Here is a 28,000-nt window from a genome sequence, read left to right on the forward strand (position 1 = left end):
ACCAGCATTGTCCCTTTAAGGACTCTGCAGGTCACCAGGGTGCCTTTCTCTCAGCTCTTGGAACAGGATTGCTTTGGAATAGCCCTGATGGCACTTAAGGCTTACCCATAATGGCACCAAAGCCAGGCTCCTTTCCCTATCTGTGGCCTGCAGGTGGCTGAACCATATGTTCCAGACACACACATCCCTGGCCCAGATGGCTTTCTCAGTTCTAGAAGACTGAAATCCCACATCCACATCCCAAGCCATATACAGGAGAGAAGAGAATCACCGGCCAGGCATTTAATGGTTAGACACGGCAGTCTGAAAAGAAGCAGGACATTTTTCCAAGCATGCATCTGCGAGGAAAATGTCTTTTGAGCCTTGAAATCCCACATAAGCAAGGTCATGCAAAGTCATTTAAAATTACACCTCAAGACAGTTCGATGGCAAAGGACCTACCCCTCACCGTTGATTTATTGCTTACTCCTTTAACTTTTTAAAAAAGATCAGCAGATTGATTGTGCCGCCTGTGGCGGGAGACGCGCTTACCTTCCTCAGCCTGATTCTTAAAGCCTCACTGGCCTGTTTTCAGCGTCGTTCCCCCTGGTTCCTAGTCCTCTGAGGGTCACAGCACTGAGTGTTTAGCTCCAAGTGAGAGCAGCACGCAGGGTTCACAGCAGATAATGCAAAGAAGCTGTGGCACGGACATTCCCCAAAGGACCCCCTATACCTTCAGTGACAAAACTGAGGAAAGCAGGGAGGCAACTTCCAGTGGGCTCCCGGGGCAATCTGGACTGGTGACCGTGGTGCTTTTAGGCCACTGCATTCCAGAGAAATGGCAGGAGTCTCTCCTGTTTCTGGAAAGGCTACTGTTTCCAGTCCCTCTCTACCAGCAGGCTCCCTCCAGCTTGCCCATCTGCTTTAACACCCAGGCTGGCTGTACCAGCTGTCCCCTGGGAGATATCCTGGCCTCCTGAGCCCTTCATATTCATGGACTGTTAGTCATCAGAGGTGAGAATGGCAGGCAAAACCCTGGGGGTCCTCCCAGGCACCCAGGAAAAGTATTTCTACGTTCATTGATGCTCATTGACTAACAGGCAGCTCAAGTTCTGCCTGCTAAATCTCAGCAATCTAATTTCTTTTCTGGGCTTATTTCTTCATTAGTGTTTTCATTTCACTTTATTTTTTTACTGACAAAATGGCCCCTGATCTGTTAATTTATTTAACAGGTCAGGTATGTGCTATGCTTGAAAACAGGGGATTAGGAAAAAAACATGATTATTAATTCAGGAGTTGCGTGCTTTCTCAGACCCTCGTCAAGGCTGCGAGGCATTCTGTACACATCCCATCTCTTACAACTGCTGCCTGTCGGGGACCCCCCTCTGCACTTCCACCAAAGACATGGAGCCAATGCAGCTTTCAACCAAGAGTCGTTCCCACTACACTTAGCTATGCATCAAACTGCCCTCCGCGTCCAGACCGGGGGGCGTTTAATGTGGCCAGTGACATTTTTCCAAGTGTGTTTATTACATGCTGGTGAGTTCCTCTGAGACAATTTGAGATAAAACTTTAGGAGTAATTATGCTTTATGAGGACATAATGCCCTTCAGGCTTAATTTCACACGATGTTAAATCAATGCTCATATTCAATTCTCTTCTGTCTGTGTTCAAGTTAAAGGGCACAATATTAAAGTTTCCTATAATTAGCCCAGAAGTTGGTGCCACACAAATGGTAAAAATTGACTTTGATCCTTTTGTCTGACTGTGGGAAACCATGGTGAGTGGTCAACAGCTCATATCCATGGGTTCCATGGGAGGCCTAAGGCCAGGAAAGAAAGTCAGAGGAGGAAAGAGTTTTCTAATCAACTCTTGGAGAAGATGAGTTCCCACCATCTTCACTCCTGAAGTCCTGTGGGATAGTAAATGCCTGTCTGCCTTCATTTCCATGATGTCTCTGGATTGAAACTGTCTTCTCTAGAAGGAAGATATCATGCAAGACCTCTGACCTCTGACTACCCAGGCCTATCCTGCTGCGGAGCAGTCAAGGCACCTTCTAGAACATGGCGTCTGCTCAGAGTCTCTTGGGGATGTGTCAGACCCTGGATATGAGAAAACGAGAGGGGTTAGTTTTTCTTCTGCTCCAAGGCCTTTTGTTTATTTGTTTTTGATCAGGAAATATATCGGCTCCCTCTGATGAAGGGTGGATATATATTTATATATATCTTGTTATCTGTTAGCTTTCAGTATTGTTGCTCTACTTGCAAAGAGTCTCAAATATATAGTCACAGACAACTTCACCTTGTAATGTATGTGTAAGTATGTGTGTGTCTGAGTGAACACTTAGGTGTTTTCCTAGGGTTTTATGTAAATTCTCCTCAAATAACTACTGCAATGAGTAACAATGGCCACTTAAACTTATATTATGTCATAAATGATTCTTTGCATGACACTATAAGTGCGGTGGAGTGTGTGTACGCTCGTGCGCATGTGCATTTGGCCACACTGTATTGTACCCATTAGATGTAAAGATGATGGAAACCTGGAGTGGTCTAGTTCATTGCCCAGGGCCCATCAGTTTTCAATAAAGAAAGGAGGACCAAATTTAGTTGCAGAAGCTGCATCAATGTAGCAGAGCACTGAGATTTTTTTCCCAGGAGGTACTTTCTTTCTTTCTTTCCTTTTGGTTAATTCTTTCAATCAACCCATTTGAATAGATTACTTAATTAGCATTTATTGTTTGTAAAATTCCTTGTCCAGAAGCACCATTTTAGGGCCCGCAGTTTTGAAGAAAGACAATTTAATGGGTGATAATCTTGTATAGAATTTCCAAATTGATTTCTCGGTAGTAAATTGTTCCTCAATTGTAGTGCCTTCTCCACTCTCATTAGACACCAAGGCTTCTTGCTAAATGCATTCATAACCATTAACATGTTGTCTTCACTTCCCTGTCATTTGAAACAGGTCATAACTCCAGGCACAAACATTTAAAGGACAACTGTACTTTTCAGTTTCATTAGTGTGCGGGGAGAGTTGGAATGTGCCGTTGAAGTTTATAGAGCTCTGCAGTTCCTGATGGAAACCGTTTGGCTCTACCCATCCCAAGAGAAGAGATAACCTTTCTCTTTATACACAGAGTTGTCTGGTTGAAATTCCACTCTTCCCGAGTCTTGTTTATCAGCCTGATGTATGTCTGGGACCTTAGGGAGACTCCCCAGAACCTGCTTACAATTTGTTCACCCTCCTCTTTCCCATGGATGCCCTGGGAATACCACTGCCAAGGAAACTCGCTGATGGTGAAGTACTGTAAGGATCTATTTCAACTGGTTTCTTTGACTCCTTAGATAATGGTAGTTGAATGCCTGACTCAAATTGAGCTCTAGAAATTTTGAAATATAACAAACATAAAAATAAACAAACATACTGAAATTCCCTATGATGTTTGGGGCAGTTTCTCTGCCTTTGACGTCTGGAGAGCAGGAGCTCATGAGGAGGACTGCTCAGATTCGCTCTTATGCTCACTGGGGACAGCGTGGTGTTCTTATCATGGCCTCTGCCAAGACATTTTCTAGCTGAATTAGGTCTGAAAAAATGATCTAACCCTCTCATTTTTATCAATGAGGGATTAGATGCTGAGGTATTATTAATAATGACAAACATGATGTGGATCCCATTTAAGATCTTTTTGTGTACTGAGAAAGAGGCTTTGAAAACATTATCTCTTTTAATTCTCAGTTCTGGCTGTCAAGCTGATAAAGTAGGTGGGATAATGGCCGTTTATACAGATGAGGAAATAGGCCCAGAAAACTCAAGTGCCGTCAGCAGTATCACTCAAGCCAATTGGTGGTGGACTCAGACCTATACCCTGGCTTTACCGAGGTTGGCCCCTCAGGTTTAAGTGCTAAATGAAGGAGCTAAATGCATGCCCCTGTTCTTCCAGGGACTTAAGGCATGGGTGCTTGATACCCAAGACAGCCCTTTGAAGCAAGGCTTACCTCCAGTGAAGCACCTTTATTTTCTTCAACATGGCTCCTCCTCAACCCCTTGACTTCTGGATTTTCACCTTGATGCTTTCCTATGATCCACCTTAAATCTCAAGTAACCTGGCCCCCACCCTTTCTGACTCATGCCAAGAATTTCTCTTCCTAGGTGAACATAGGTGAGTCTCATTGACTCCTTCACTCAGGAAAGATAGCAATATTGGATGCCCACTCTGAGCCAGGAGCTGCTCCTGAGATACATCAGGAGCCAGATGGATAGGTTTCTATACAGCATATACTCTTGGGGCAGAAGGATCATTGGGAAGCACCGAACTCAATGCAAAAGACTAAAATTTGAAAACTGGCAAATGTTTATATTTAATTTGGTACAGCATCAAAAAAATGAAGGTAATTATTAACATTTTAAAATAGAGAGGTTCCACATAGAATCTGGACTCCTGGAATCTCAATGGAGACCCAGGCCCACTCTGCATAAAGCACCAATCCACATGAAATGGGAAACTCCGTGCTTCTCAGATGGGAGGTGTGTGAGGTCTCAAGGCCACATGTGCCTCAACCATGATTGCTTATGCCCAGGCAGCTACATCCATGTACATGATCAGCTGATCCTGGGAAGTTTTGGCAACCCATGGAGTAAATAATCTACAAAGGCACTTCACACCACAGCATGGTGGCTTCCCATGGCCCCGCTATGGCCTCTCCACAGGCAGCAGCTGGACCAGAGACTGCAGCAAGTTAAAGAGAATCTGCAAAGCCCCAGAAGACTGGGCCGGTCATAGGCAATTCAGCACTTGGACAGCTCCCAGCTTCCTCCTCCCAGGGTCATTTATTATGCATTCCAGGCCTTGGTGCTGAGACCTCACTACTTGGCATCTCAAGGGATCTAGTGCAAAAAACCAATAAACCTAGAAAATTAGGAACTCTCTCTAGTAGGATCCAAATGAATCAGAAGGCAATAAGAAGAAAATTGTTGATATATAATAGTGGGAAGAAATAATGTTTATTATTAGTATTAAAGTTGGTTTTGGGTACTTTGAAAATATTTACTCTAAGTCACCAGCAGAAGCAACAACGGTAATAGCTAATATTAATTGTAGGCCTCTTAGTGTTGTCTATGTCATTTAATTTATCCCACTGTTCCTATTTTACAGAGGGGAAACCAAGACTCAAGGAGATTAAGTCACCTGTCCAAGGTCATATAACCAATGCATTCAATTACTCAAATGTCTTAATAATTTGGGCTCATTTCTAAATTTGGCTGAGAATATTGAGAAATTTTGTGGGAGATTGACAGAGATCTCTCACACATAAATAGAAGTCAGGGATTGAACAGAATAGTTCTCCTATGATGTTCATTATCTAGGTCTGTTTTCAAGATTGAGGGAAATGATCATGTTTACTTCAGCTATGTTAAGCCATCAAGGGCCAGTGAGCAAAGTGTTTTACTGAAGACTTCACATATAGACCTAGAGGATATCCCGAAAGCAAGCTGGAAAATAAATACAGGAAATGCAGGTGGAAGGCTGGCCATTCAGGACTTGATCCCTGTAGTAAATCTGATTAAAGGATACAATTTGGTTTAGAAAACTATCAGAGCAAATCCTATCTCTTAAAATTTTTTATGCTGAATTCTGTAAGATTATACTGGTTGCACTAGGCCACAAATATTGGAAAAGCTCTCTGATTTTCCATTTCTCATTTTGTCATGTTTATACTCAAATATAATAATACAGCAGCTCATAGGTCAGAGCAGAGGATTGCCTGGGCGATAAATGAGGATTCAAACTGGATTTGAGGTCTTCCTGGCTCCCGTGTTTTTACTCTACCAGGCTGAGGCATAAGCTAGTTAAGAGTGTGGGATTCACAGAGAACCCATCCAAACAAGCTCTCTGCCTCCTGGATGTTGGCAGAGTAATGCTCAGGAATGTTTATCACCCAGGAGCCTGCTATTTATGACTTGTCTACATGTATGGACCCAAGGAGTCAGCCAGCCTGGCAGGGGCCTTTTTGTCAATGTCTCTTTGGTTATACTATGTTCCTGGTTCTTCTGATATCTCTGTGCTGAATACAAGAACCCTTGCTCTGGGGACAAAGAAACTTAGAGGATGGAGCACCAGAGTGAGTGTCTTGGGGCATGGCCTCTAAGGCTGCTGGCTAGCTGTCGAGCAATCTGCCTATATCTCAGTTCCCTCATTTGTAAAATGGGGATAACCCTCTCTTGTAAGATTGTTAGTGCATCAAACAAATTAATATGTTTAAAGCATTTAGAAGAGTAATTGTGGGTGTTAGGGGTCATTAAATAACTTTTCAAATTTAAGGTCCTTTATGTCCAGGCACAGGTTCAAGGATTTAGCAGAGAGTAAGTCATGTGATCTTCAGAATATTCAAGCTCTCCCTGCAGAATCTACAAAGTAATTATTACCTCTGTTTTCAATTGAGGAAACTGAGGTCTAGGAATGTTAGTATGCCCAGGTCACACAGCTAGTGAGGAATGGGAGCCAGATTTGAAAACAGGCAACAGTTCCTGGAATCCATGTGTTTAACTACTAGGCTGTAAAGAGATGCAAGCAACCTTCCTATTTACTCTTTAATCCAAGCTTGAATTCACTCACTGACGATATACCAGACCCCTAGGAGGCTGAGGCAGAGACTGGCATATGCATTGCTCCCTTATCCCCACAGCTGGAAGCCAGTGACATGGACACAAAAATCAAACCATCAACTCACAGCATTTTCTTGGACATTTTTAATTAGTAAAGAAGAATTCATAGCATCTAATCTGGCTAGGAGTTCCAGGTGCTTCTTGCCTCCTTTTTCCAATTGCTCTCATCAGTGCTTGCCCCACAACTAGATAATGAGCTCCAGGTAGATGATGTGTTCACACAACTGCTCATCCCCACAGCTCCCTGGAGTACAAACCGTCTGGTTCAGTGAGTATTAGTGAATGAACCAATTCCACCGGCTTTGCGCCTTGATACTAGCAGCCTTCTTTGCTTAGTGATTTTTCCCCCCATGGTCAAAGAAGGGACTCTGGAGTTTCCTTTGGTCCTAAGTCCCAGTTCTAGTGCTTTCAAATTCCTGCGACCTTCAGTGGAGCAGATTATTAATATAAATAATGCAATCGTCAGACGACCTCTTTGACATTCTCCATTCAGGGAGGCTTCTCTGATCTCCTTTGATTTCCAATCCAGAGACTTGTAGGATAAAATGAAGATGGGCTGCTGGTTGTTGAAGATGACTCATTTGATAACTTTGCTGTTTTTTAGTGATTGCAAACATTGTAAAGTCCCCCCCAAAATTGGCTATGCATTAAAGGAGAAGTGAAAGGAAGAGTGTGTCTATAGGGAAGTTCCATGGAGAAAATAATAGAAGCTGGCAGAAGCCGTAATGCCACATTTTCCTGGCCACACCACATAGAGAACCATGACCTTGCGGTTGAGAGATGAGGGAGGGGTTACTGTGCAGAAGCTGATCTTTCCCTTCTACCCCTATTTCATTCTGGAAACCAAAATGAGGCATTAAACAAAGAGTGGCAGCACATTTCAAAGGCAAGGGACTTACAGGCTATCAAAACCGGGATTGAGAGGAGCTCTGGGCGAGTGTGCGCTCTCTGTGAAAGAATTCTGCCTTTCAGCAGGGAAAGGGATTTAGCTGGCATCCGAGGATTAACACAAACTTCTGATATTGCTACCCTCCATTTTTTGGGGGGGGGCAAAAATTCAAACCTTAGATACTGACATTTAAAGGCTTTAAAATATCCCATTCAATTTGCTTTGGGCAGCATTTATCAGTGTCTATTACTTTAAAAAATTTCGGAAACCATAAATTCCATTCATCTAGGAAGACCATGTGTCCTGGTTTGTCAGAAATAGTCCCCGTTTCTTCCTGTTGTACTGGGGTAATTACCAGTACCTCCCATATGTGTTCTGGTTTGAACACTAAATCGCTCTACTTACAACCCAGTGACAGGCAGGGTATCTGGAGAGGTTCCCACATTTGTGCACGGGAAGTTCCTATAGCACCATTGATAAATCACAACATAGACAGCCTCAGGAATGCCCCACAAGAAGAATAGCCCCATGAACCATGGAGAATTCCTTCTAAGAGCACCATCTCTGTCCAGTAGTTATCACACTTAACGACTGTGAGAGAACTGCATGGATGAAAATGGATAGGTCCCCTAGATATCTTAAGGGAAAAGGGACCATTTTAAGAGTGTGGTTCCATGTGACATGGTTTAGGTCATTTTAGAAATGCAAACTAATTTAAAACATCTTTTAGGGGACACTTATGAAAGATGAAACATATTCAGCACACCAGTAACAAGAGTTAAGAGGGGATGGGCTGGCCCTTGGTATGGTGGTCAAGGTGACTTTAATAGCTCAGCTTGTTCCAAGAACACTTGAATCTCATATTGTATGTGGAATTCATCACTTATTTTAAAAATGACTGGATACTCAATGTTCCAGGGGTGATGCTGTTCAACTCTTTGTTTATATTGGGGTAACTGGGATCTGAGAAGCCAAATAAATTTGTGTGAGTCACACCATCATGCGGGGCAGAGATGGAGCCAAAATGACCATCCTGACATCCTGTCCTTATTCATGACCTGACATTGCTTTCCTGAAAGGGACACACAGATTTATTAGGTTGACTTAACTGCATGGAAGTGAATGGCTAGACACACACTGAACCATGTTTATCAAATTCTACTTCCTTTAAATCCCAAACTAAAAAAATAATGGCCAGGGTGGCTGAACCCATCAGTGTACCCCAGACGGGCAGTCATCTAACTTACTCTTTGGAGTCTACTGTTTGGTGTGATTCGGTCTGTAATTCTCCAGCATGTGTTCATTTGCTATGGAGATTAAAGTGGTCATTAATGGTCCAAAGAGGTGGCAAGTGTGTGGTCAGTAGGCTTTTCCTGGCATGTTTTTATTATAATTTTCACAGGGTCACTTGGCTTGGTTTGTGTCACTGTCCTTACTCGGGTAAGCAGTGTACTCATGGCTTCCCCCACCTCAGTGATTCTTTGTACCCAAGCAAAGCCTGCTAATGTGGGGGTGACTGGAAGCCACTAAAACATTATAATTCCCTTGAGTGTTTGCATGTTCCTCAAGATCACGACCTGAAGTTAAACTTCTTGATGTTTTAAGGGTAGAAGCTTAGACACTAACTAGCAGATGAGTATTAGTGGAATTTTATTTCACTTTTTTTAGCTTCCAAATTTTCTTGACATCTACCAAACAGTTATACTTTCTGATAATTATGAATACACATCCTAGTGATAATTATCATCAGTGCTGTTGAATTTAGAACCTAGAACTTTGCATCCACAACATGACTTCATGAGATATAGTCTGTTTTTATTTCCACTGAATAGATTAAAAAGGCACTGAGAGGTTTAGTGTCTCAGGGAGGGTGATGCGGTAGGAGATGGAGCTGGGTTTGAACCCAGGCAGTCTGACTTCAAAGCTTCAGTGGTTCACTACCATGAAGGATTGCCTGTACCATAGTAATGATTATGCAATTATGATGATTGTTCAAAATATAATATAGCACAATAAAATATAATATTATGTAAGATATAATTATATGCCATTAGCTGTGTGGGTACTCATTTGCATACTTTGATCTCAGAAATTCCAAGGGGGAGAAAAAAAGCACTGTCTTGGAGGATTGTTAATAGAATTCCAGAAACAGAGTGGGTATGGTAAAGTATATAAGGTGCTTCCCCTTCCCCCCAACTTTCCTGGCTCAACAGTCTGCTGGCTGGCACTCCTATATGGGAGATCAGTATAACCCCAGATCTTGCCATTCATGGCTTTCACAGGGACACACATAACTTACTGAGTAACTGGTGGCTTTGGCAAGAGGGCATGGCTGTCACTTGGCTGAAGAATTCCATGGATATCATAAAAGTGATGGCTCAGCCTGGTGGCAGGTGATGAATAGTGTGACCCTAGAGAGGGAAGCAGCTCTGTGCTCAGTGCCATCTCTTCAGACTTAATTTGCAGCTGGGACTTGGCCCTTCCTTTGGGCTTACAGGAAAGCCCATGAGCTGAGTGGCTGAGCTTGTCCTGATCTGTGTGGAAGGCTCTCCTCCTGTTTCTGACCTCCACCCAAGGACACCTGCAGCACCTCCAACCACAGGAGCAGGAAGCAATCCCAGAGATTAGAAGCTCTGGTTGTCAAAATATGTGGTTAAATAGTTCATTGAATAAAAAACTAAGACTTTTTTTTTTTTTAGGTCTTTCCTCTGTTGATAGAGACACTACCCAATTGCCCTTACAGGAATATTATTTCCTCCTCTCAGCTATTTATTTTCCTGTTCCTTGTTTTAAAACAAAGTTTTTTAAAGAAGGTGCCCAGTGTCTTACCTCTGTGAAGGCAGTCCTCCTGTAGGGTGGCAGCAAACAGGAGGGAGTGCAGACCTCACAAAACACCCAGGACAGAGACATGCTAAGGACACTGTAGGCATGACTCCGTGTTGCTCCCAATAGAAGAGTCTGGATCAGAACTTTCAAGAACATTTGCTTATGGGGAACACTGAAAAATCTTTATGTTTCTTCATTCAGATGTTTTTGTATAGAGTTTTGAGAGGATTTCCAGAAAAGTCAAGGGTCCATCTCTAGGAATTTGCTGTATGCCTTGAAAGCTCTGAGACCCTGCATCAGCCAAGTATCTAACTCTGTCTAACCCTGAGCTCTCCAATCACCCCTCCTCACAGCCCTTCCACAGCCTGGTGAGCAGGGGCTCTGGAGCAGCCAGTTCCAGACAAGGGCATGTGCAGAGGCACAGGGAAATGGGTGCTTTCTTGAGGGGGAGGGACCACTGCTCAGTACAGGCTATCAACAGCATCAGTGACAGCCTCCTCCCAGAGCTCCTAACTGCATGTTCCAGTTTCTGGATTGAATAGTGCACAACTACAGTATCGTGCCCCTCTGCCGGAAGGGCAATCGTTCAAAGAGAATGGAGCTGGAAATGGGAATTGCTTTCTTCTGTGCCTGTCAGAATATTATGTACTTCCTGTTCCTGGGCAAATATTTGAGAATTTTATCATATTCCAGATACCTTCTTTCTGTTGGGTTCCTCTCATTTTCTCTTGAGCCTCAGTGCCATTCCACACTGCAGAGAGAGTGACAGCATGAACTGCAGGAGTGTCACTCCTCCGTGTTTGTGTGGCTGGGGGCAGCTTTGGAGGAAGCCTTTCAGAAAGAATTGCAATAAGGTGCTTCAGGTTTTCCAATCCTCCTGTTCTACAGATGGAGACAGGGAGGCTCAGAGGACCCAAGCCCTAATCTGCACAGCTAAAACCATGGTAGTATTCACCTGGAGTACCAAGAAATGTGTCGATAAATACAAATCATGTTAATAATGTTAAAAAACCAAAGCAGTTAGCTGGAAGATCTGGAACTGCTTTACCTGGTCAATTTAGAGATTTTGTAGCACATTGGTGTTATATCTATTTAATTGTCTCAGTAAGCAGATTTTGTAATAATAACAGCAATGTGAAAAACACCCCTTAATGACTAAGGATTTTGTGGTTTATAGAGTCTTACTTTCCTTAGCTTCCCAGACTGGTCCTTCCTTGTTTTACAGAATTCTAGTACTCAGAGAAGTTAAGTGATGTGTGTGTGGTCACACAGCTGAAGCTCAGCAGAGCTGCAGCCTGATCCATGCCTATTGTACGCCCCTTAAATTACGCTGCCTCACGCTGCCGAGCTCCTCAGGCGATGCTGTCTGATGCGAGGGATATATAACCTGCTGCTTTTGTGTGTCTGATACATTCAGGGGGTTTTCCAAATGGAATCATTTGGGAGGGAGCTTAGATAGAACTTGTTTGTTGAGGTTGGGTAACCCCTTTATTTAGCAAACACCTAGACAATGTTCATTGCCATTACTGACAGACTTCTAAGCAGGTTGTATACATCTAGTTGCAAATTTCTCTTGTCAGTCCCACAGGTAGATACAATTTAACTCTATTTTATGGATGTGGAACTTAGGACCAGAGAGGCAAAATAATTTTCAAAAGGACACACGGCCACCACCTAGCAGAAATAAGATGTGTGCCTAGGCTCTCTGACTCCTGTTTGCCCAGCCGGGTGCTGGGTAGGAAAGTTAGGTAGAGGGTGATTTGGATTGAAATGTTTCCTTGTGCTATACGTGAGATGCCTGGGTGGTAAGCTTATTTGATGGATTCTACTTTTTTCTTGGTTTCATATACTTTCACTTATTTTCTAATCTTCCTTCTGTATTTATGTGTACATTTCATTAAAAGGGCACACACGGAAGCTGGATTGTTCTACTGTAGGGTTGCAGCTGAGGTATCAATATCGTCAACACAGAGATGCATGTGTGAGCACATACATTTATACAAGGGAAAATATGTGGCCAGAAACTTGTCTGTAAGCCCATGTTCATTCCTCTGGCATGTTCCTCTTGTGACCTTGGGCATACCTCTACACTTCTTTGAGTGCTGTTTTCTCACATGATAATGGAAATTGATAGCCCTAAATGAGTCCCAGGATGTGCACATGTCCTGTGAGTTGGAAAGCACTCTAAAAATGTGAATGACTTTTTTTTAAGTAAAAATATATGTGTCACATTTTAAATGTTTCCAGTCTGCTATTATTTTCACCATGTTATGCATCTTGTGTTTTGGAAAGTTTACCAGGAAGGATTTTCTCCTGCTGCCCTGAGCGTCAGGATGTGAGCTAGGGTAGAAGTTTTGTGGGATAAGCAATACGCTGCTCCCTTGGAGAATTCTCTAAATTTGCAAGTGGAAACATTGCAGAATGCAGCGGGAGGAATAACATTTATCATTCAGGTGGAGCCTTGTGTTTGCAAAGGGCTTCGTTATTTGTTAACTAGTTGACCCCTTGACGCCCTGCGGGACCCCTGGAATCCAGAAGTGGAGGCACCTGTACCTTTTCCCTGTTGCTTCCTACGGGTACCTGGGGAGCCCCAGCACCTAAGCCATCTGATGAGTGGCCACTGGGGGGAGCTATACCAGGCCTGCCTGTGTGCTTCTGGCCTGAGCTGGGATGAAATGAGGGGGAGCCTTGAGCCAGTGGAGGTATGGGAAGGAAGTCTCGCCTGGTCTTTTCCTCCCACTTTCTCTCCCCAAAACCTGCCTCATTTCCCTTTTCAGTGACTCACTTTTGCTTCCTCCCACATCCTGTTGGGGGTTACACTCCCTGTTGCTCTCTCATGTAGGACATATTTTTTCTCATTTGTTTGTTGCTAAGAAGATTTAGCCAACCTAGACTCTTGATGATCTCTCGCTGCCTCTTGGAGAGCAATTTAGGCTCTCATTGAACACCCATTTCATTTCTTAGGCTCCCTTCAATCACAGTGAAGTTCATTTGAAGTGACTGAGGCTTCCTGTCAGCAGCTCTGTCCTGCTGAAAAAAAATGGAATCTCCTCTCCCTGGCGCAGATGTGCAAGCCTTCTCTCGAAGGAGAGCTGGAAACAGGATGATTAACAAAATCATCTTTTCTGGCCTTTCCCGGCTTCCTTTCATCAGTCTGGAGAATTCTGGCATTCCCTGGGTGGGCCTGGCATGCAGATAGCCAGATATCAACAAAGGCCAAACTCTAGTTCCTCGATTTTAGACTCCACCAGAAGGGACTTCTTCTGGAAGCCCCTGGAGCTAGAAGTGGATGGTCCAGTCCAAGCCCAGTGTTCCTGTCCACTCCCGGGATCACTGCAGGTCTGTCGAGTTGCTCTCAGTACTGTTGACTTGACCTGAATAACTTAACCATCTTTAACATTTGACTCCCCTCTATCCTGCTTAGATTTTTGAGTCTGTTATGCTTTATTTCCACTACCTTCCTCTCCTCCCATTCATCAGTTCTTTTTTTTTTTTTTAATGAAATGCTACAAGGTTTACTGTAAAGAGAGAGAAATGGACCCTAGAGTGGGAGTTGAGGACCTGGCTCAGACCAGAAGTCCACGCTAAGCCTCAGCCCTGCGCTGACTGTGTGACATTGAAGAACCTATCAATCAGCTACTGCTTCTGTAGGGCAGAGTAACAACAGCACCTACTGTGCAGAGCAATGTTGGGAGGGCTAAAGGGGATCATTCTTGTAAGTGCTTTGTAGGTTGCCAGTCCTGTCTAGGTTGAGCGTCCCCAGTCTGAAAATCCAAAATCCAAACATTACAAAATTGGAAGCATTTGAGCACCAACATTGATGCCACTACGGAAAATTCCACACCATGAAACTGTTTCATGCACAAGAACCTGAAGAATGTTTCATAAATCTACCTTCAGACTAGGAGTGTGAAGTATATACGAACTTAATTGAACTTTATGTTTAGACTTAGTTCCCTTCCCCAAGATGTTTCATTAGGTGTACGCAAATATTCCAAAATCCCAAACGCTTTGGATCCCAGTATTTCAGGTGAGCAATGCTCAGCCTGCAGTATCTACTGCCGTGTGTGCCATTGTTCTGGAATTTAGAAGTTTCTGGCTCCCTGAAGAGAAGGTGCTCCTTGCCAACAGGGCTGTGTATCTGCAGAGACATTTAAGGCAATTTATGAGCCTCACTACAAACACACTGTGGCCAGGAGCTCCCAACACACCCCTTCTCTGGCTGGGCGTCATCAGCTCCGATCTGTAAGCCCACTACTGAGAACTGAGCTTGGACAAGGGAGTCCTTGACTCAGAGTCAAGAGAGACGATGGAGAACACATGATCCCAAAAGCCACTGAGGGAGGGGAAAGGAATCCAGGACTGGAGTCCCCACAGCCGCAGACCCAGACCCCATTGAGCGGAGGCCCCTCTCTTCACTGTCTTTCCCCAACCTCCTGGAGAACTTGTGCCCACACCCTGCTCCTCCCTTGCTGTTAAAGAAACACTGTCACTTCACTCTGAGAGCACTTTTCTCACTTTGGATAAGCCTCTGAAGAATGGACCTCTTGTCCTCTCCCTCTTTGAGCTGCCGCAGGAGTCTTGGCATAACTGTAACAAGCAGGCCTTTGACACATGAGCCTTAGAATGAGAATGGTTTGCAGGGACTTTCTGTGAGTTCTGGTGGCCAAGTCCAAGATTAAAAGAGAACTGAGGAAGACAAAAAAAGGCCAAAACATGGGAACAGTGACTTGGCTCAAAGCTGGTCAAGACAGGATGGATGAAGGCTTAATCATAGCAAAAAAAAATCATGGAGGGTATCACCAGCTGGACAGTGGCGTAGAGCTTGAGAGAACCTCAAACCGTTTTTGAAGATGAACCAGCCCCTCAAAAGCTTATGGCTCTGAAATTAGAGGCAAAAATGGGATGGAGGTCTTAAGAGCGAGTTTTTTTTTTTTTTTTTTCATTGAGCTTTTGCTGTGTTTCAGGCTTCACGTGGAAACACAAGGTGAACATGACAGATGTGGTCCCTGCTTCTGGATCTTTTCTTAAAAAGATCAATAAACATAAATTGTTAGTTGTGGGCACAAAATCAACCGGGAATAGAAACAGGGAAGAACTAAGGTTGGGGCCTCAGTGAGGCAGGCTGTTAGGTGGCATGGACAAGCATGACCTCTATGACATTTCTGTGATGAGTTAAAGGGGGAAAAGTAGGAAGAGGACCCCAAGCACATAACAACATCTGGGTGGAGAAACTGGGATTTTCTGGAGAGTCTGGAAAGAGGGGGCAGTTGCTTCAGCTGAGTTTGGAGAGGTAGGAAGGAGCCAGATCATGAGGAGTCTTGTAGGTCCTGATCAGGGGTTTGAATTGCAATACAGGGCACTGGTTCTTCAACTTGATCATGAAATAGGATCACCTCTTATTAAACATAGATTCTGGGTCCCCTCCATTTCTGTAGGTGGGGCCTAAGGACATGCATCTGCAGAAGTTCCAGGTGGTGCTTATGGTACTGGTCCAGAGAAATGACTTTTGGGACCTTTGTTGTAAAGCAGTGAAAAGCCTGTGAGTCTCACTGTCATAGACACTATACCTCATGACGGGCCATCCAGCCTGTTCCTACCACCCCCTCCTCTGTCATCCCACAGGAGCCTGGACTCCACTTCACACATCCTAAGGCAAACAAAACCAAACCCCTTACCAACTGCATTGCCCAGTGGCTTTGCTCCCTGACCAAGGGTGCTCCACCTCCTCCTGAATGGACTGGTCTGAGTTAGCCTGCCCCACCCCAGATCCAGAACATTCAGCTCTCCTTACGCAGTCAGTCAAGTTTCCTAGGCTCAGTTCCCCAGAGCCCCGCTTTCCCCCTTCCCCATCATGCTGCTGAACTTGCCTCCAAATTAGGAGGACAACCTTGCTGGTTGGGAGGACCAAATGAATGAGTGACAGGAGACATTATCCATCCAGGAGTGGTCAAGAAATCATGGAAAGGACCGCCTCAGGAAGTCTAAGGACAGGTCAAGTTTTTAAAGAGGTGCAAAAGTCCCTCTCCATCCAAACTTTTGAAGAGTGTATGAAATTGGAGGAAAAAAGCAGACAAGATTTGTCCACAAATAATGACGACTTCACAGAGAATAGCCATACAAGAGTGGGCTGCTGGAAGAAAACAACAATCACAGCCCCATAATGCAAGTCTAATATTACCAGGTTAAATACTACACAAGTAATCACTTGGTGATGAAAATGATTCATTGTGCACACAAAGCTCACTCCCTGCCCCGGTGCTTTGAGTCCTGCTTGAATAGTGGAATAATTAGCAGATAACTGCACTATTAATTATGCCAAGGCTTGCTTAGAGATAGGCTAAAAGGCCAAACCTGTAGGATGATGAGGGCTACCTGTGTGCTCCTTTTATCTTGTGCCCATGGCAGAGAGGATGGCCCAGCTGAGGTCAGCCTGAGCCCACCAGGCCCAGGGGACTGGGGCTCTGACATGCTCCTTACTGCTCCTCTGCTGTAAGCCTGGGTGGGCTCAGGGGTGTCTGCAGCATGCCAGTGGCACTTGGGCACTGTGGATGTGTAAGGTGTTCTTGAATTCGATAGTGACACATCTATTAAACAGTTCCCGGGGACCAGCTTTCTGTCCTCCTGCCTCATCCTTCCTTGACCACAGGATGAACATTTTCCATTCCTTGAACCATTGACACCAGCGAGGTCATCCCCCATGTGGAAGAACAGACACCGACAAAGCTCTGAGCGTTTTACTCCAGATTTTCCACAAACACATCCTGACCATTGAACGCAGAACCCGGCTTCCCTCCTCCTGGTAGGAGGAGAGGGAGTAAGGAGCCATCGTGCTGGGGTCTGAAAAGCTCCTCCAGTCTGCCCAGCAGAACCTGCTGTGACAATCGGGGCCTTTTTCGTGCTACCAACATGGTATGTGTGTCCTGGGCACTCCAAATGGGGCTAATATGACGAGGAACAGAATTTTGTTTTCATATCAACTAACTGAAATCTAGATAAGTGCACAGGAATGGCACCTGTTTGGTTCCTTCCTATGCTGGGGTTGCCTGTCTAAGCCTGAGGGGCCTCAGAGCCCCTCAGGGTGATGTGTGACATTTCATCTTGGACAATTTCCCTCTTCTTATCCAGCGAGAGTTTCGTTCACTCCGAACGAGTAAAAATCTGCCCTGAATTACTTAAGGAGGTGAAGGATGAACATATTAACCGGCTATGATAACAAGAAAGCCCTTTAAAAATGAATGCGGTGGCTATGAAATGCTGCCAAGGCAATTTGCGCAAAATAACAGAAGACAAGGATGAGCTGTGGCTGACAGAGGGCAATTAGTGTTGTGATTTTTTTTGCCTTGAATTATTAATTTCAGGAAGGGCACCTCTCAACATCTGCATTTTCATCCTGTGTTGGTCAGCTTCTCGTCCCCGTGACCAAACACACAAGAACTCATGGTGTCAGAGGTTGAATCCATGGCAGACTGACTCCATTTGCCTGGACCCAAGCTGAGGCAGAATATCATGGTGGCAGGGCATGGTGGAGGGTGGATGCTCAGCTCATGGCAGCCAGGAAGTCGAGAAGAAAGGGGACAGGGCCTCAGGGAAAAATGAACAAGCATCCCAAAGAGCTTTGGGAGCGTGAACCGGGCTACAGCCAGCCAAGGCAATCAAGCACATGCTTTGCCATCGACAGTCGGGCATTGGGAGGGACACAGACACCAGAGTCACTCCATGGGGCTTGATGTGTTACTGCCATCTCTCAGCACCGCCATGCATTGCGATGTCAACAGGGCTCCACATTCTGTCATTCAGAAGTTGATCTGCTATCAGCTTGGTTGCTCCAGCCCTCACCTCTAACTTCCTTGAAAGGACTCCCCCCGCCCCGCCCCATCCATGCACACTAACTTTCTGGATAAAATTAGATGTGGGTATTTGATAAGGTGCTGTAGTTTAGTGGAAAGTGCTTTGGGGTCAGACCAATTGGGGTTTTAATTCTGTGTCAGTTACTTATTGGCTGACTTTGGCAAAAGAGACCCATCTGGCCGTTTTCCTCATCTGTGAAACTCAGATCATGCCTCCTTGTGGGATGGTGGTGCGGGCTGGGAGCGATGGATATGAAGGATGGAGAGACAGGCTGGACCAAGAAACTCCTTGTAAAGCCCAGGTCCCCTTTCTTGATTCTCCAAATTCCAGCCTTCCAAAGTAACTCATATTAAAAGTAAAATGGATATCTTTTTTATTTCTTCTTACAAATATACAAGCACTCACCTATGAATAGTGTTTTAAAACAAACAGTGATTTCTTTTTCTTTTTAAAGGACAGATATGATATCACAATTTCTCAGGGACCACACCCAAAGAAATCACCACTATTATATTCTAGTACCCACACTGCCTCATCAAACTACTGTAGTCCTGATTTAAAAAAAAAAAAAGCCATTCTGATTAACAACAACAACAACAACAAAAGCCTCCCACTTCCCTGCTTCCTAGGCCTGTCCTAAGCCTCTCCATGCACTCTGCATCTGCTATTCTCTGTGAAGAAATGCTTTCTCCTGCAGGTTACTGAGTGGGCAACATTCCCTCACACCTCCCCCAGCCCCATCCTGTCATTAAGGGAGGGTCCCTTCCTCTTGTCCCTATCACCTGAAGCAGGAGGGGGAACAAGAGCAAAGAAACAGAATAATTCACCTTTTAGTATGCCCAGAAACGGAGAGGAGCCGAGAGATGTGTTGCCATGGAAACCAGGTTCTGTTTACTAGTAGCTTCCTCTACTTACAGCCTAGTGCGTTGGACTGTAGGGCCAGGGCTCTCAGCTCTGGCTGCACATGGGACTCTCTGGGGGCTATACAAATACTGACACCCCTCGTCATTAGGATTTCATTAGTTTGTGAGGCATCTTGGCATCGCTAGGTGCAGACAAAGATTGAGAGCCGCCACGGCAGGACAACCTTCCCGTTCTGCTAAATTAGTCATTGTCCTGAGGATCGAGAGTTGGCATAAATGAAGGCTTTGTTTTATTTTAATATTGATATCACATTCGGCGGGGGAAGGAGGCTGCTCATTTGTTCACCTTTCAGAAACAGTGAATCCCTGGTCCAACTCACTCCTCTTCTCTCTGTGGGAGGAAGCAATGCGTCTGGGAATCAGACCTTCCCCACCCCTGTTCGAGAAAGACTGCTGTGCTAACAGAGCATGCGCGTGCCCAGCACTGTGGGGTCGGACACCCACTTCTCAGCTTCCAGGCAGCAGCCAACCTTTGCCTCCCCTTCTTGATTTCCTTCAACATGCCGATTTAAGGGGAATGGATGGGGGGTGGCTGGCGCCCAGACTCGCTGTAATCACAGAGAAGAACGGGCAAAGTGTGCCCAGGGGAGCAGCCAGCCCTTCTGAACATACCACTGGTGTCATTGTTGATGGTGACAACTTGGGAACTGTGTGTGCTTTTCTCCTTTCTTCCCCAAGCCAGGCCAGGCTCTATGGCTAAGGATGGGTTTAGCACTTAGGGCAGAGAAGGCCACTCTTCCCTTCACTGGAATGACACATCCATCATGGATACAGTGGTCACACACCTTGTGCTTGAGGTTTGCAAGCCCTGGAGTTGAGAACCGAGAAGCAGGAGGTCAAGTGCATCCCGGTTGGGGGTTGGCATTATCCAAGAACTGGGGCAGAGCTTATGTCACTGGCTTTATTCTTGATTTAGTAAAAATGGGATTGAAGTGTGAATTCCTTGGACCAAGACCAGTGCTCTATGCCAGCTCTCCATGGGAAGACTCCTGACTTCCCCTCTGACGACTGCAGGATGGTCCCTGGAATGGATCACAGCCAAGAACACCCTGCATTGTTCTCACCCCTTGTTATCATGTCTGTGTAACACAAACCCTTGAGGGCAGGGAGCCTCAGTGTCCAGCGCAACACTGGCCAGGGTAAGGGAATGTACACATGTGGTCTGGGAACACGGTGCTGTCAGAACCCGCCGTCTCCCAGCACAACTGTGTATGCTCGGTACACAGACCTGGCTCCAAATCCTGCTCTTTGCTCTGGTCTGCCTGACCTTCGGCAGGGCAGCTCCCTTTGCTGAGCCCCATCTCTTTCATTTCTATAATGGAGCTAGTGAGGGGATTCTTGGGTACTAATAATTATTAAATGTGTTACTATATGCCAAATGTTAGAATCATGGTTCACAGGGTCAGTTGTTGGTAAATCTAATTATCATGCCATTATTGTTAGTTTTATTATTATCTGTGTGATAGCATCATGTGCAAAAAGGCAAACGAAGTATGATTGTTGCCAGAACAACTGGAACCATCTTAGATTTGCTACCGATTCTGGCTAAGACAACAGCAGCAGCCTGAGAGATTGGTTTGTGAAGTGACCAGGCCACCGAGGCTGCATTATTAGCAGAATATGGATATTAGCAGCCAACACATAGGTTATGGCCTTCCCAGGTGTGGAGTGTCATCACAGGAAGTGGAATCATTAATACAAAGAGCACTGGAGAGGGAGTCCCTCCGGGTGGGCAGCTAAGCAGTGTCAGGCTCACCAGGCAGGGCTTTTGTAGAAGAGCTGGCCTGCAAACAGACCTCGTCAGGGCATCCAGCATCCGTGTGTATGGATGGTCTGCAGGTCATCATGCCACTGGCATTTCTGTGTGAATTTGTTCGCTTCTTGCAGTTTCTTTGCCCAGAGCCAAGATCTGTGAGTCATGCCAACATCGCCTCTCTTACACCTTATGGGATCAAAGTTTCAAATCAGCAAAGGGGAAGCTCTCGCCTCCCACACAGTGCAGGGAAAGGGCACCCCAGGTGCCCTTCTGTTCTCTCTCCTCCATCAGAGAGACCAAATGGTTCTGGCTTCCTTTCCCTTCCTTTGTGCCAAGTCCCCAAAGTCTGACAGGCCCAATGGGCAACTAAATGGAGGGATTTAGAATAAGAACCAGGGTCCAAAATCACTACCACCTTTTTGGATGGCAGCCGCTCCAATATCAGGTCAGATTTGGAGACTGCATGGAAATGAACCCTGGGACAGACTGGCTGGGAAGCCATCACTCTGTCATGCCCTGCCTCCTCTGTGGTGGAGGCCAGGTCTTCACAGGCAGGCAATGATGCACCCCGCGGACACGGCCAAGTCGTCTTTCATTGCAGCGTGACGTTGCTTAGCGCTCCAACCGCTACAGTGTGTCTTAAAACTTGTCAGGTGGTGCACGGTACACTGGCTTCACAGGAGAAAAACGAGTTCTCTAAAGATATAAAAAATCAGACATTTCTGGTAGAACGAGACATTATAACTCCGAAGTCCTGCAGATAAATAATAATTAGGAATGACATTGACTCAGCAGAGCAGGCAGAAAACACTGTTCTCCATCAGCGAGGTCCTTAAGTGGCCACTGTTTCACTACCCAGGGAAGGCCAGGCCCATGGCCTTTAGGAGGGTAGCATCCATTTTTTTACTTGGTTCAAGGCGGGGACAAACAGCTTGAGTATTTTTCTGTTTCCTAAGTATTTTTTGCAAATAGGAAGAAAATAGGGGAGAATGTTACAAAACCACCTGTCTGCCCTTCAAGAGATAGAGAACCGGAGCAGCATTTGCATTTTGACTCTACCCACAGATGCGAGAACTTTTTGAGACCCGAGAGTCCTGCTGCTGCTGCTGCTGTATTGCACAAAGAAGGGAACGTGGGTGCTTCTGTGACAGCGGGGCTGGGATACAGCAGTGGGACATGTGAGCAGAGTCCTGCAAGCTCAGGGCCCCTCACTGGCCTCACCCTAGTCCTGTTCTGCACCATAAACGGAGGCTGCAGGAGGCAGAGTGACTTAGGAGAGCTCTCAGATGGCTCACAGCAGATCCCAGAGGGGAGACGATTGTAAGAGAGTTGGAACCAGGAGTGACACTCCTCCATCCTGGGTGTGTTTTGGCAGGGGAGGCAGGGAGGTTCAGTAGATCTTTATTGTAGTGATCATCAGACTTGCTGTTCATGAATCAGGAGATACGTAGATGTCATTAGAGAGCCCAGTGCAGCCATAGAGCCATTTCAGGATGGAGCATCCCCCAAAGGACATGACCCTCCCTGGGGTCACTGCAGCCTCCATACACTTGGTGCATCAACACTGCATTGTCCCCGTGAATCATCTCTGATCAGGATAATAATTAAGACATGGCAATGCCCACTTAGTAAATTAGCTAAATTGGCAAAACTCAATTTAAATAGCTATTTTGTCTCCGGCGATAGAATTATAACAGCACCCTTCACTTAATGAGCCAGACACGTAATAATTCAAACATACTTAGAAAAATCAAACAAAGCTTCACCGTCACAGGCAGGGGATCCAGCCACCCGCCTGCTGCTGCCTTGCTAGCACAGCGGTTTGAACACTCTGGAAAACAAGCTGGGTACTCAGTGAGCAGGTGGGGGCTACGTAGGTTCTAGGCAGAGAAATTGGTTGGGTGGCCTGAGCCAGCTGCCTGTTTCAGCACATGAAGGTTTATTAGAACACAGCCATTTATTTACAAGATGTCCATGGCTGCTCTCACGTCACACTGGAAGAGTTGGGCAGTGGTAGCAGGGACCCTACAGCTCCCAAGGCCTGAGCATGTTTTATCTGGCACTTTAAGGAAATTCCAATCCTTTAAGAAAGTTTACCAAACCCTTGGTTTGGGCCACACCCTGGGCCTGATGTCTTGGTTGTGTGACCTTGGATCAATCCCTGATCCATGATTTTCTACAGGTCAAAGTTCTGTCTCCCAAGGATGTGAGAATTGGGTGAGATGACAAGTGCTTGTTGAACCTGGAACATAGTAAGTGTTCAATAAAGTCTAATGATGCAGCAATCATGACAACACATTCATTGAGCGCCTACTATGTGCCAAACCCCCCCTAAATGAGTTGATGCATGTAAAAAGTTGTGCTTTTTACATGCATCAACTCATTTACCACCCAAAACAATCTCAGAAGGCAAATATTATAATTGTTCTAATTTGGCAACTGGAGAAAAAAAATCATTTTATTCTTTTGCATATATTTTCTTCTAAATGTCCCCATATTTATCTACTTTCAGGACCATTCTGTCCAGTTTAGCTGTTTTACTGTATTGTAAACTGATCAAGGTTGAGATTCTAAGGTGCCTCATTATCCCAAGGCATGGGGCCCTGTGCATAGCAGGGTGTCATCCGTTGAGCTCTGGGTTGCTGATGCTATTGAAATCAAATGTTTATTCTCTCAGTGGGGCGTTTTCCATCTTACCAGCCCTGCCGATTCTCCTGTCCTCTGCAGTGCAGTGGAAAGAGGGGATGGACGTCACCTCCAGGTTCTGTGAGGCAGACAGTGAAAGCATGTGGGATTTCCAGGATCCCAGGACACTGAGTTGTCCACAGGCAGATACTCATCTATCCAACAAACACCCAGCGTGTGCCGCGGAGACTGCTCCTGCAGACAGAATCCTCATGGCTTCCAGTGCTTACAGTCTGGCCGCCGCCACCTCCAACTGATCCCTTTGCTTTTCCTTTTATGCACAGAAATAAATGTGCTCTGCCTGAGATCTCCATGTCCAAACATTAGTTTTCACATAAAGTTAGTAAGGTACTTAAGGCTCTTGTAAGGAGCTCATCTTTTTATTAAGGGCACTAGAGACTGTAAGAAAGGGGAAAACGGAGTCAGCCTTGACTCAGCCCCCCTGTGTGTCTGACGTCTGCTCATGTTAGCTCATTCCTTCCTCATAGTAAACCTGTAAGGCTGAGACAGAAATTTCCCAATTGGCAGATGGGAAAAATAGAGATCCTGTACATTGAAGTGACTTGTTTAAGGTTACCTGGCTATTGAATGGCAGATTCGTTTCATTTCGTATCCCCGATGCCTCCTGTTCTCCTGGAAGTCTCTTGTGGGTCCCAGGATCACCACCCCTCCACTGGAGAAGCACCTCCTTCCCCTGGTTTTTTAAAAGGGGTCACTGCTTTAAAACAGAAAGTGGAAAGGACTCTGGGAAGTGGGTGGCACTCTGTGAAATGGCAACTCTGCCAGATTCTGGTCCAGTAGTTCTCAACCCGGGGGTGGTTCCCCCCCACCCCACCCCCCAGGGGAAATTTAGCAAAGTCTGGGAACATTTTTGGTTTTGACAACTCAAGGGTTGCCACTGGCGGCTAGTGGATAGAGGCCGGAGGTGCGGATCCCAGAATGTACAAGAGAACCTCTCCCTGGCCATCAGGAGTCATCCACCAAAATGCCAGTAAGGCTGAGGTTGATAACCCCTCTTCATACTAAGTCTTAGGCACTCAGAAGCAAGGAACCACAGACAGAGAGGCTGCCTTCCTGGACAGCATTTCACTGGTAGGCAGGTATTCATCAAATTACCCACCACTGAGTCTTCAGTCTTAGAAACTGGAGACGTGCTCAGAAGGGCAAGGAGAAGCGATGGCAAGAAGACTTTGTGGGGGGTGCCTAGAGAGGCTGGGGCCTAGAGAGGAGAGGCTGGGGCCTGCGGGCTGCAGAGTGGCAGATTACTGCAAGTGCAAAGACCCCTGGGGCAAAGGCGAGTGGTTCCTTGAAGACCTGCAGGCTAGAGGAAGAGCACCAGCAGCCGGATGCAGGATGAGGGAAGGAAGGAGCAGGTCCGGCAGACCTTGGACTATGGGGTCCATTGAGGAGTCCTCAGCAGGGCACATGATCTAGTTGGGTAGGAAAAGCCGGCTCTGAATGTCGTGTGGAAGACACACTGGACAGGGCAAGTGTGGCCACAGGAAGCCAGCAGATGTGGAATATCAGGGCTTTCTCGAGGTGGAGGGACGGGCCAGGCACAGGCTCCTCCAGAACCCAGCCCCACCCCTCTGGGGATGCCTATTTCAGCTTGAGCTTCACAGCAGGGTCTTTCTGCCACAGGAACTCTGTCACCCATAAATGTCAAGATGCATCCTCCCCCCCCCCATTTAGAAATATGCGCCGTTCAAAAATAAAACTCTACCTATCATTTGCACTTCACATCTGGTTGGCAGCAGCAAAATATCAATTCTGCGCCACCCACGGCATGCACAGATCAGCCCCACCTGAGGAGCCCGCCCCTCCTGGCTCTGATTTCCACTTCCTTCGTTGACCTTTTCCAAGGTGTCAGAAAGCAGATTCTCTCATTAAGATGTTGACACCCGAGAAAGTCGGCCGTATATCTTATTTATGGCAGTGTGTGTATGGGTGATGGAGAAGGAAGTTAAAAATCAACTGTCAAGGCAGGAAAAATATGATTTTCCTCAGTCTGTCCTCTCTCCCCAGTGACTTCTAGCTACTCTGAATCATGAATTGTGTCCGTGCCTCTCCCATGGCCTAATTAACTTTGAGGGAGGCTGGGTAGGAGGGGAAAAATAGCTAAAAATGCCCAGAAACACCGGTCTGTGGAGCTGGCACATTCATTTCTGATTAGCAGCAGTTCATGCACTCGCCCGTGAACCACACAGATGTTCAAGTGGGAAGTCTTGAGGTATTGGGAAATTATCATAAATTTGAACTTGTTGGCAAGCATCTATTTCCATATTTTACAGAAAACTGTAATTTTCCCTCCCAAGTTTCCTCTCTGGTGAGGAGGAGGAATTTTACACCAAGATGGCGGCAGCCCTGGCTGCAGCTGGGGCAGGTTGAAGACACAGGCAGGCAGGGCTGGACCTGCCAGGAGTGCCTGCAGAGGGACTCCCCTATGTGCGAGGGTGCCTACAGGCCAGGTGGAGGGGAAGCCACCAGCCAGCCTACTAGGGGGACTGACAGGAGCGGCGATTCCCAGCCCTGGCCTAAATCCCTGGCCATCCCAACCACAGCACCCCACCCTCTGGGCACAGTTTTCCTTACTCAGGTGAAATGCAGGGATAGTGACATCCCTTCACAGTATTGTTAATGTCACTGAGAGATTAAACGTAAAATATCTCTGGCAAATCATAGGCACATAACAAACATGGCTGTTGAATTCAGTTGCCAAAAAAAAAAAAAAAGCAAAAAAAAAGGCCAGGCTTATGTCAGGATGGGTGGGACAGCTGGCAGGAGGCTCCAGCTGCTTTTCCGAGATGAATGGCAGTATTGCTTTCCCCACACCCTGGCCAGAAATGTCCTGCTTTCCAAGGTACCTGCATGAGGTTGGATTTCCTGTTTGTGGAAGGCCTTGAGAGCAAGAATCTGACGAGTAGGTTTTAAAGCATTCACTGGTGCATTCCCTGATCTCTCTGGTGGGACTCGCAAGAGCTGTCTGTCCCCTTGTCCCACCCAGAGATCCAGCCCCTCTGTGGACAGAACAGTACTGAAATAAGGTCCCCAAGAAGTGGGCCGAGAGCCAACTTGAATGTTTGCATGTGATTTAGTGGCCTGAACTTCTAAAATGTGTGAATTAGTTGCTAATATTTAAAGCCTGGGAGTTTTTATATGACAGACAGACTATGGTCTCTCTTGAGTAAATGGAAGGACTCATGTCTGTGGGCCATGCCACCCTGTTTCGATGAGGAACAGGGATCCTCACGAGACTCCCCCTGATCTTTGGTTACCCTGGCTCAGCCCTGGCTCAACTGCCTTCTTGTATGAATCTATCTGGTCCCCGTAGGCCCTCTGGTTTGTGGACTCTGTGGTTCTCCAGGTGTGGTCCTGGGGTGACCAGTAGCAGGAACATCAACCAGGAGCCTGTTAGAATCACACAGACCAGATCAAGGAGGATCCCAGTCATCTGTCACCCGCTTCCTCTACGCCAGGTGACACCAAAGCTCCTTCAGTTTGAGAACCCTGCCTGGGGTTAGAGACAGGTGCTGGGAAACGAAGAGAACTGGTCCCAATGTCACCTCTGCCACTTAACTCACTGTGAAAAGGTAGAGGTCACTTTACTTTGGGGGGCCTTGTTTACCTTCTCTGCAAACCGAGAAAGTCAGGCTAATTGGTTTCCGAGGGCCCTCAGTCCTCAGCAGGCGTGTTCCTGCAGTGCTTCAGGCCTCCGGGCTCATAATCAGCACTTCACTGCGCTCACCCTGTGCCTGGATCTGGTAAGCACTTGACCTGACAAGGTCGGTCACCGTGCCCACAGCGTGGTTCCCTCTGAGGACTCATTGTATACAGAGGGGACAACAAGGCCCACAGAAGTGAGTTGGCCTCCAAAGCCCCTTTGTGGCAGAGTCCTGGGTTTACAAAGCCTGACAGTGGTGAGCCCCTACTGCCTGATATCTGCTTCCTGTGACTGCCTACAGGTGGTGGGGCCTGAGAGCTGGAGATGGGGTATGGCTGGCACCTTAGAATGAGGCAGATGGGTCCCTCAAGGCAGGCACATTCCGCCAAGCAAGGAGGACTGCTAAAATAGCGTGCGGAAGCAGGTAGGGACCCTTTAGCAGGATCCTAAGGCGGACAGGCTGTGTGGGCCAAAGGAGGGAGGGAGGGCCTCCAGAGTGACATGGCCAATGCCAGCCAGGCTCTAGGGTCCCAGTTCTCTGTGGGGTCCCAGTTCTCCTTGCGGTCCAGCTCCCTCCGTCCCCTACACTGCAATCTCGGGGGCATTTCACCACCCTGACTTGGTTTCCCCTTTTGTGAAATGGAAACAATGCCCCCTCCAGGGTGGCAGTGAGACCAAAGAAACAGGTTTATGAGCAGCATCTGGCCACCAGCACCTAGTGCCCAGCACTGGGTCCCTGCCCTTTCCAGGTGGCTCTAGAAGCCCCT

General features: G+C 46.3%; 2 protein-coding genes across 2 annotated transcripts in view; one reads left to right on the plus strand and one right to left on the minus strand.

The window, feature by feature from the left end:
- The window catches only part of Dock2 (dedicator of cytokinesis 2), a 409,837-nt gene that overhangs the window by 237,027 nt on the left and 144,810 nt on the right, over positions 1-28,000 (plus strand). The gene's annotated exons all lie outside the window — the stretch shown is intronic.
- The window catches only part of Insyn2b (inhibitory synaptic factor family member 2B), a 106,215-nt gene that overhangs the window by 45,477 nt on the left and 32,738 nt on the right, over positions 1-28,000 (minus strand). The gene's annotated exons all lie outside the window — the stretch shown is intronic.

Source organism: Marmota monax, unplaced genomic scaffold, assembly GCF_021218885.2.
Source record: "Marmota monax isolate L192 unplaced genomic scaffold, Marmota_monax_Labrador192_F-V1.1 WCK01_AAM20220418_F8-fsc00084, whole genome shotgun sequence".
NCBI lineage: Eukaryota > Metazoa > Chordata > Mammalia > Rodentia > Sciuridae > Marmota > Marmota monax.